The sequence below is a fragment of the Miscanthus floridulus genome, chromosome 1, assembly GCF_019320115.1.
Source record: "Miscanthus floridulus cultivar M001 chromosome 1, ASM1932011v1, whole genome shotgun sequence".
In the NCBI taxonomy this organism is placed as follows: domain Eukaryota; kingdom Viridiplantae; phylum Streptophyta; class Magnoliopsida; order Poales; family Poaceae; genus Miscanthus; species Miscanthus floridulus.
The window spans coordinates 184,998,071-185,008,432 of NC_089580.1; positions in this window are offsets into that span (position 1 = coordinate 184,998,071).

Genomic DNA, 10,362 nt, shown 5'->3' on the forward strand with positions numbered 1-10,362 from the left:
GCTTCAAAGGAAATTTTTCTATAAAATTTTCGATCCACTAGGATTCCTCTATTTTTTCATTGATCCAAAAGAGGGACTAAATTTGCTCAAAGTTCAGCTAGGCTGCGACTACTCGGCGACTGCGCGCGCCTAGTCGCTGGGCGAAGCCCGTCGCCGCGACAAGGGGCATACTCGTGCATCGCGGTGCTAGGCGGCGCTAGGCGGCGCGGAGGCGCGCTAGGCGGGCGCGGACGTGGAGTGTAGGCGCGCGAGATGAGCGCAAGCTCGAGGGCGGCCAATTTTGGCGCGCCAAATCGGAGCGCGGGAGGAATTCCCACGCAGCCAGGCCCGCGCGTGGCCACAAGACCCAGGCGCGGGAGGATTAGAAGGGAGCGCGGCGCCATTCGCTCATCCCCGCGTAAGATTTGGTCATCCCTGCCGCCGGTCCTCCTCGTCGGGCGAGGTCCATCCCGCCGAATGACCTCCTCCCCGCTGGTCCTGCTCCTCTCGCCGGTCCTGCTCCTCCTCTACTCCTCCCCTGCTCGTCCAAGCTTATCCCCTGCTCGTCCCCGACTCGCGCGCCGCCGGTCCTACTTGTTGTCGACTCGCCGCCGTCGTCCTGCTCGTCCTCGACTGGAACCCCTCCTCGCCGGCCCCCCAAGTCCCCAAGGTGAGCTCCCTTCCCTCCCATGCTCCTCTTCCCTCCCATGCCGGCAGCTCCTCCCCTGCTCATCTCCCCTGTATGACTGAATCTACATGTGTTTGTTCAGTGAAGTCTTTTGTTTACTAAATGAGTCTACTGAATATGAGACTACTGCTGCTGTCATCATTAGTTAACAGTAAAAATGTGTTTGTTTGGTGAAGTCTTCCAATAATTTCAGTTTTGATTGCAGTTGCAGTTTACCTACTGAATATCTAATGTGCATGCTCTGTTCCTATTGAATGATTGCAGTTGCAGTTTACTGAATGTCTAATGTGCATGCTCTGTTCCCTGTTCTCTATACTACAGTTCATTGGTGAACTCTTGAATTTGAATGTAGGATGTCGACAGAACAAGGTGTTTCTACACCAGATGCAACAGGAACTGAGGCAACTAATCTCCTGAAAAGGAACTCAGATGATGTTGGATGGGAATATGGTGTTCTTGTTGATGCTAGCAACAAGGACAAGGTGAGATGCAAGCTCTGTGACAAGGAGATGAGAGGAGGGATTCATAGATTGAAGGAGCATTTGGCTCGTGAAGGAAAGAATGTAAAGAAATGCACAGCAAGAACACCACAGGCTATGGAGGCTAAAGAGAAGTGCAAGAAGGCACTAGCTGATGCAAAAAGGAAGAGGGAGGAGAAGACTGTTCGTGAGCTAGAAATTAGAGAGGAAGTTCATGTATCTAGGGTTGGAACAGATTTAGATGAAGTCATCTGTGTTGGAAGTTCATAGCCCCACAAATTAGGACCCATTGACAAATAGACACGTGCTATTGATCCTAAAGCTACCAAGTCTGATTCTTTGAAGCAACAACAGCTGAACAAGGAACTTTGGAAAGAAAGAACCAATGAGGTGCATAAGTACATTGCAAGATGGGCCTATACACATGGTAAATTGCTAGTATACTATGTTGTTTTTACATTTCAAAGTTCATTAGATGTTGTTTTCCTATACTGAACACTAATTATGCTTCTTTCAATGTTGTGTTGGTAGGAATTGCTTTCAATGCATGTGATAATGATGAGTTCAAGCAAATGTGCGAAGCAATTGGACAGTTTGGTCCAGGACTTGTACCTCCAACTCAGGATGCACTGCGAGGGAAGTTGCTGGAAGAAGAATATGAAAGAACCTAGAGTTTGCTGTAGGAGCATGAAGTCGAGAAGATGAAAAATGGGTGTTCTATTATGACTGATGCTTGGTCAGCTAGGAAGAGGAGATGCATAATGAATCTGTGCACCAATTGTGCTGATGGAACCTCCTTCATCAGCTCTAAGGAGATGTCACATGTCTCACATGCCAGTGAGGTCATCTTTGATCTTGTGGACAAAGCAATTGAAGAGATTGGTCCAGACAATGTGGTGCAAGTAGTGACTGACAATGCCTCTAACAACATGAGAGCAAAGAGGCTATTGGAAGAGAAGAGACCACACATATTTTGGACCTCTTGTGCAGCTCACACAATCAACCTTATGCTCCAAGGAATTGGCAACATGACTCGATTCAAGAAAGTGGTTGACCAAGCAAAAGCATTTACCATATTTGTATATGGCCACACAAGGACATTGGAGTGCTTGAGATACTTCACAGATGGGAAAGAGGTAGTGAGGCCAGGAGTGACTAGGTTTGCTTCAAACTTTCTCACTTTGAGTAGCATGCAAGAGAAGAAGGACCAGTTAAGGAGGATGGTGGTTCATAGTAGGTGGGACTCATTGAAGGATGTGAAATCAAAGAAAGGAAAAGAGGCAACATCAACTATTAGAGTCCAAGCTTTTGGAAGGATGTGAAGCTAACATTGACTGTTTTTGAGCCATTAGTCAAAGTTCTCCGTTTGGTTGATGGGGATGTAAGGCCATCCATGGGTTTCCTTTATGGAGAACTACTAAAGGCAAAGAGACAGATCAAAGAGGCCTTTGGAAATGTTGAGGCTCGATTCAAGGATGTAATAGCTGTTATTGACAAGAAGATGAATGGAAGACTTGATTCTCCATTGCATTTGACAGCCTATTTGCTGAATCCTCACTATAGCTGTAGTGACCCATCAATCTTTGATTAGCCCAAAATATCAGAAGGGTTTATAGCCTATGTTGAGAAATTTTATTATCATGATGAGGACATGCAACATCGGGCTGCCAACATTGAACTAAAGAAGTTTCAGAATAGAGAAGGACCCTTTAGCAAGAAGCTTGCTAGGACTTTTGAAAACTTTGATTACAACCCAGGTAGAGGTACTTCCTATAAGCTTGCATGGCTCATGGCTGTTTGTTGTTTGCTGTTTTCTAAACTAATAGAGGTGTTTTTTTATTTCAGCATCATGGTGGAGACTATAGATATGAAACACCAGCTTTACAGAAGATGGCTACAAGGATCCTATCTTTGACATCAAGCTCATCTGGTTGTGAAAGAAATTGGAGTGGGTTTGAAGGGGTTAGTACCTATCTATTATGAACATTTCAGTTTTAGCAGCTTTACAATTAAATTATAGAATTGAGAATGCTCTTTTTAAATTGTAGATGCACACTAAGAAGAGGAATAGGCTTACTACAACCCACCTCAACAAGCTGGTGTATATCTAATTCAACTCCAAGCTGCTTAGTAAGAGAGAAAAGATCAAGTCAAACAAAATCATTGATGTTCTCTTGTCTAGTGATACAACTGAAGCTCAAGGTTTTCTCCAAGAGGGTGGGGATGATTGTGCATTAGTTGACTTTAGAGATGGGGAGGAAGATGAGATGGAAGGTATAGGGATACCTTGGTCTGTCATTGGAGAGGCAGTGGGAGCAGATGAACAGCTTGAGCTGCGTAGAAGTGCAAGAGTGAGGGAGCTCTATGAAGGAGAAGAATTTGAGTTTGAAGAAGAAGAGTATGACGATGAGGATGTGTACTACAGTGAAGAAGAAATATGATCTGGACCATCTCCATCTAGTAGTGAAGCCTTTTGTGATGCCCTGGTCTTATGAACTGCAGCTGTGTCACTTTGTGTCTGTGTGTCTTCTTTTGTGATTTGTGAGACCTGAACTAAGAACTATGTGCTTGTGTTGTCCTTTATTTATAAATTGTGTTGTGCACTTGTATTACTGTCCTATCCACTTGTATTGTAATTACTAGCTGCTGATATGGTGTGCTCATGGATAGGAGGCTGCTGAAATCATCCAGATAAGTCACAACTTAGTGTTTTTTATTTTTTTATGAACAGCTAGTTGTCTATTGACTAATTTACTAACTAATAGCTATCAAAATGTGTTGCAGGAGCTAGGAACATGCAAGAGTAAGCCAGCTAGGAATCAGATATGTCTACTAGCCCTCTTTTTTATACTTACTGTGACTCATATATAGTAGTTATATACATATATATAGTTATATACATAATATATATATAATTTATGGCTATATTGCCAAAACATCTAGAAAAACACCTAGGAGCGCCTAGGACTGAGTACTCATGTTGGGTACCATAAAATAGGGTACCCCGAGCGTCCACCAAAAGAATCACTTAAATCCCGTCAACGACAAAGCCAGAAGGTAAGTCATGGGTTCACCACCAGCCCCGTCCAAACCCACCGGCTCTCCGCCTCGCTTGAGGCCTCGCACGGGAGGTCTCGACACCCTGACGAAATCTCTGCCTCGTGCGAGGCCTCTCATGAGAGGCCTCGGCAAGGATCCCAATCTCCGTCTCGCCCGAGGCCCCATGCGTACAGCCTCGAATGAGATAGCTATTCTCCGTATCGCCCGAGGCTGGCTTGTCAATAACCCATCGCTCCCGCCTCGACCAGTCCTCTCGACAGCATGTCACGTCCTATTAATGCGTTAACCACTCCCGCAATCTCAGCCGGACGACGGCTCGACACCACGGAGTGGCCGATGGGACAAGGAGTCGCATCAACACCATACCGGCTAAAACAAGGCATGGCGGGGATTACCGGCTACTGTGTTCTGGCGCTGTGCCCACGATCAGTGCCGGCGCTACGCTGTGTCCTGTAACACCCGCCCCGAAGACAACGTGGCATGGGAAGTCTGGCCTGGGTCATCATCACCTCCAAACCAGCGTACCAAACCGACCGCTCCCTCCGAGCCTCGGACCCTACATCAGGGCCTCTGCCATCTTGAGATTCATGTTTGCCAAGACCCCTACCATGGTTCGGCCTCGGCACCAACCGAGCCTTGGCCTCGCGCGCAGTCAACCCACAGCGACCCACACACTGACCGCCACACCCGCTTCGAGGTAGCCCTAGAGCTCCCATGATGCACAGGATCAGATGTGACCAGCACGTCGCCCTAGCGCTTCAAGGACGGACCACTCCGACAACCATGCCGCCACAGCAACAGGCTACAGGGCATGGACACGCCGCCTCCATTCGCACGACGCCGTATAGTTAGCACGCGTACTACTCTGGTCCTCCCTTCAACTATAAAAGGAAAGGACTTGAGCCATTTCTAGGGGGGACACATGCACCCACCAAAGAAACACCCTGTGACACACACACACTTCCCTACTACCTGAGAGCAATGTCTCAAGCAGTCTGCATCACTCCACGCCGAGACCTAGGACTAGCTCCCTCTCTCACCTAGCTTGTAACCCCCCTACTACAAGCACTTCGATGCAAGGAATACAAGATCGATCTCTCGGACTGGATGTAGGGCACCGATTGCCCGAACCAGTATAAACCTTGTGTCTCTTTGCATCACCATCTAGGATCAGGAACATGCAGTACAAATTTACTAGTTGGTTGAGGTTCCCCCTGTCTGAAACACCGATAGTTGGCACGCCAGGTAGGGGCGTCTGCGTGTCAGTTTCGTCATCCCAACAAGTTCCGGATGGCAGACCCCGTACGACCGCTGCATCTCGGCACGGTGGTCTAGTTTGGGAGCCTAGAGTTCATGTCTCTAGGGCACGAGTACGACATGGTACTCCTCACACCCCGAGCCCCGCTTGTCGACGATGACGTCACGCACCGGTAGCCCAGGTGTAGGCGGCACCCAGGCAGCCGCTCTCGCCGCGCTCGCCGGGCACGACGCGAGTAGGATCACCCCGATGCTACGTGAACCCAGGGCGACTCGCCGCTCTTCGCCAGTATCCTACAACCAGCTGTTGGCGCAAGGTCCCTGGATGGGGACCTATCTAGCCTGAGCCTGGACAAGGGAAAAACACTGGTGGCACCTGGCGACACCCCGACATCAAGCTCCGCCCCACCACTCCCTAAGGAGCCAACTCTGGTGGAGCAGAGCCCGGCGATGGCACCATCTCCATACCCCTTCGGGTTGAGAAATGCGGCCACCTCTTATGCTTACGCCTACGCTTCCGCTCACGCGGATCTCTCAGGGCGCTGCCAGCGCTTCGCTCTCGAATTTGACACCACCGCGTTGACCCACACCCACGCTGACTCCTCGGAGGAGGATGAGGCATGGGCTGGAGTGAACTTCTCCGACCTCCATGACCATGAAGCCATGCGCCGCTTCTTGGCCGCAAGTGACTATTGCTTTGGCTACTCCGATTCTGACGATGAAGGTACTTACGATCCCACTCGTGAGTGCTTCCACGTGGGACTTGGGATGCCAAGCAAGGGCGACGAGAATGAGGGGGTAGGCAACCATACTCCGCTTCATCAGGGAATGGGCGATGCCATGCCTTCACACATTGTCCCACCGACAGCATGGAACGAGAACCTTGCCCTCGGACAATTTCGACGCCTAGACTTGGAGCAGCTCTGTGAGCTTTAGGCCAAGGTCAAGCAAGATCGACTCCTTCTGCAACAGCTCTGAAACACCCTCGAGCAGGAGCAGCAGGGCCACGGTGACGGCGGAGGAGCCCGGCGGCGGGCCCGCGACATACACGACCGCATCAACGACGATGAAGGGGACGATCGTCCCCCAATCTTCGATCGCGCTAGCTAGAATGTCACGGCTGCAGCAATGCTAGTGCACGCAATGCCCGAGCCTTCTACCACGGAAGGGCATTGGGTCCATGGCGAGCTCCAGGATCTCCTCAAGACTGCCGCGGTGTAGCATCTGAGAGTTCCGCCTCTTGGCGGCATGGAGCCGCCTCGGACCTCCCCTTGGCACCGCATCGGCAGGATAGGGAGGCCTCGGTTCATCCCAAGCCTGCTCGGGCACCAACAGCCCATGGGGTCCCCTTGCAGCTCAACGGCCTCGGCAACCAACGCGAGGTGCAGGCAGACCATGAGGTAGTCAGCAGGCGACGACGCCACTACAATGAGGGGCCCGCCCGGGGCTACCATCCACATCAGGGTGGCCATTATGATAGTGAGGAGGACCGTAGTCCTTCTCCTGAACCACCTGGTCCTCGGGTCTTCAGCAGAGCCATCCGCGCTGCACATTTCCCAGCCCGGTTTTGACAACCAGCCAACCTCACGAAGTATAGCGGCAAGACCAATCCCGAACTCTGGCTTGCCGATTACCGTCTAGCTTGTCAGCTAGGTGGTGTGGATGATGACCTGCTCATCATCCGCAACCTCCCCTTACTCTTTTTAGACTCGGCGTGAGCCTAGCTCGAGCATCTTCCTCCCTCTCAGATACACGACTGGCATGACTTGGATCTTCGTTGGAAATTACCAGGGCACATACGTGCGCCTTGGAAACTCCTGGGACCTTAAGAGCTGTCGCCAAAAACAAGACAAGTCTCTCCAAGACTTCATCCGGTGCTTCTCTAAATAGTGCACCAAGTTGCCCAGTGTCGGCGACTCAGAGATCGTCCAGGCTTTCCTCTCCGGCACCACCTACCAAGACTTGGTCCGAGAGTTAGGCCGGAACGTGCCGTGCTCAGCTGCCATGCTCCTCGACATTGCCACCAACTTTGCCTCGGGCTAAGAGGCTATAGGGGCCATGTTCCTCGAGAACGACGCCAAGGGGAAGCGGAGGGATGAGGCCCCCATGGCCTCGGTTCCCCACCTCCCCAAAAGAAAGAAAAAGGGTCGCTAGGGGAAGCATGCCATCCTCGAGGCCGATCTGGTCATGGCCGTAGAGCACAAGAATCCTCGAGGCCCCAGGGGCCCCAGGCCCTTCGATGACATGCTTAAGAAACCCTGCCCTTACCACCAGGGCCCGGTAAAGCATGCCCTCGAGGATTGCTCCATGCTACGGTGATACTACGCCAGGCTCGGCCTCCCCAATGACGATACCAAGCAGAAAGGCACCGGCGACCGGGACGACGACAAGGACGAAGGGTTCCCCGAGGTACACAACGTCTTCATGATCTTTGGCAGACCCTCGGTGTGCCTTATGGTGCATCAGTGAAAGAGAGAACATCGAGAGGTCTTCTCGGTTAAGGTAGCCACTCCTCGATACCTCGACTGGTCTCGGGAAGCAATCACCTTCGATCAGGATGACCACCCCGACCATGTTCCAAATCCTAGGCAGTACCCACTTGTTGTCGACCCGATCATCGGCAACACCCGACTCACCAAGGTGTTGATGGACGGAGGCAGCGGCCTCAACATCCTCTATGCCAACACCCTGGAGCTCTTAGAGATCGACCGGTCGAGGCTCTGAGGCGACGCCGCACCTTTCCATGGCATCATGCCAGGGAAACGCACGCGACCCCTCGAGCGCATCGACCTTCCCATTTGCTTTGGCACCCCCTCCAACTACCGCAAGGAGGTCCTTACCTTCGAGGTGGTCGGGCTCAGGGGAACCTACCACGCCATCCTGGGGCGGCCGTGCTATGCCAAGTTCATGGTAGTCCCCAACTATACCTACCTCAAGCTCAAGATGCCGGGTCCCAATGGTGTCATCACAATTGAGTCCACGTACAAACATGCATACGACTGCGACATTGAGTGCATCAAGTACGCCGAGGCTCTCGTGGAGGCCAAGACCCTCATTGCCAACCTCGACCAACTCGGTGGCGAGGCGCCTGATTCCAAGCACCGTGTAGGGGTGATTGAGCCTACGGAGGCCATCAAGCTTGTCCCGGTCGACCCCACCTGCCCAGACGACCAGGCACTGAGGATCAGCGCCACCCTCGACATCAAATAGGAGGCCGTGCTCATCGACTTCCTCCATGCGAATGGCGACATGTTCGCATGGAGTCCCTCGGACATGTCGGGCATACCGAGGGAGGCCGCTGAGCACACCTTGGACATCCAGGCCGGCTCTAGACCGGTGAAGCAACGCTTGCGCCGATTCGACGAGGAAAAGCGTAGGGCCATCGGCGAGGAGGTACAGAAACTCTTGGTGGCCGGGTTCATCAAGGAAGTTTCCCACCCAAAGTGGTTGGCTAACCCCGTGTTAGTTAAGAAGAAAAATGGGAAATGGAGGATGTGTGTAGACTACACCGGTTTGAATAAAGCCTGTCCAAAAGTCCCCTTCCCATTACCTCGAATCGATCAGATCGTTGACTCCACTGCGGGGTGCGAGACCCTATCTTTCCTTGATGCGTATTCTGGTTACCATCAAATCAAGATGAAAAAGTTCGACCAGCTTGCGACTTCTTTCATCACCCCATTCGGCATGTATTGCTACGTGACTATGCCTTTCGGCCTAAAAAATGTAGGGGCCACGTACCAGCGGTGCATGACCTAGGTCTTTGGCGACCACATTGGGCGAACCGTTGAGGCCTATGTGGATGACATCGTGGTCAAGACTAGAAAGGCCAAGGATCTCGTCAACGACTTGAAGACGGCCTTCAAATGCCTTAAAGAGAAGGGCATCAAGCTCAATCCCGAGAAGTGTGTGTTCGAGGTCCCCCGAGGCATGCTCTTGGGATTCATAGTCTTGGAACGCGGCATCGAAGCCAACCCAGAGAAGGTCTCGGCCGTAACTAGCATGGGACCAATCAAAGACCTCAAGGGAGTGTAGAGGGTCATGGGATGTCTTGTGGCCCTGAGCCGCTTCATCTCGCGCCTCGGCGAAAAAGGCTTGCCCCTGTATCGTCTCTTAAGAAAATCCAAATGCTTTTCCTAGACCCCCGAGGCCGAAGAAGCCCTCGCCAAGCTCAAAGCACTGCTCACCAATCCTCCCGTCCTAGTACCGCCAGCCAGAGACAAGGTCCTCTTACCCTACGTCGCCACAACGACCCAAGTGGCCAGCGCTGCCATAGTAGTAGAGAGGTAGGAAGAGGGGCATGCTGTACCCATCCAACGACCCATCTACTTCATCAGCAAAGTACTCTTCGAGACCAAAACACGCTACCCTCACATCTAGAAGCTGGTCTACACCGTAGTCCTAGCCTGGCGCAAGCTGCGTCACTACTTCGAGTCCCACCCAGTGACCGTGGTATCGTCTTTCCCCTTGGGAGAGATTATCCATAACCAGGAAGCCTCAGGTAGGATAGCCAAGTGGGCCGTCGAGCTTATGGGGGAAGCCTTGACTTTTGTGCCTCGGAAAGCGATTAAGTCTCAGGTCTTGGCCAATTTTATGGCTGAGTGGACCGACACCCAATTGCCACCTACTCAAATCTAGATAGAATGCTGGACCATGTACTTCGATGGGTCTCTGACGAAGACCGGGGTAGGCGCGGGTCTCCTCTTCATCTCGCCCCTCAGAGTACACATGCGCTACATGGTGTGGCTCCACTTCGCCGCCTCCAACAACACGGCCGAGTATGGGGCCCTCATCAATGGCTTGTTGGTCGCCATCGAACTTGGGGTACGGTGTCTCGACGTCCGGGGCAACTTGTAGCTCATCGTCGATCAAGTTATGAAGGAGTCAAACTGCCTTGACCCC